This window comes from Haliaeetus leucocephalus, unplaced genomic scaffold, assembly GCF_000737465.1.
Source record: "Haliaeetus leucocephalus isolate CR32 unplaced genomic scaffold, Haliaeetus_leucocephalus-4.0 Scaffold206, whole genome shotgun sequence".
Taxonomy (NCBI): domain Eukaryota; kingdom Metazoa; phylum Chordata; class Aves; order Accipitriformes; family Accipitridae; genus Haliaeetus; species Haliaeetus leucocephalus.
The window spans coordinates 6697254-6697466 of record NW_010972642.1 but is presented as its reverse complement, the minus strand read 5'-3'; positions in this window follow the sequence as shown (position 1 = coordinate 6697466).

Genomic DNA, 213 nt, shown 5'->3' with positions numbered 1-213 from the left:
CTCGCCGGAAGTTACGCGGCTCGCTTTGAGCCCTCCCCCGGAAGGGGGAGTCGCCGTTGCCTTCCGATCCAAAAAGTAGTCCCTCCGCCACCCTTCTGGCGAGGCGGCTCCCAGCGTCGAGGAGCCGGCCGCGCCCCCGGCCCCACCGCTCCCAGAGACGCGCCTCCTTTAGAACCGAGAGCGAAACTGCTCCGCCCGCAGCCCCTGCGGAGA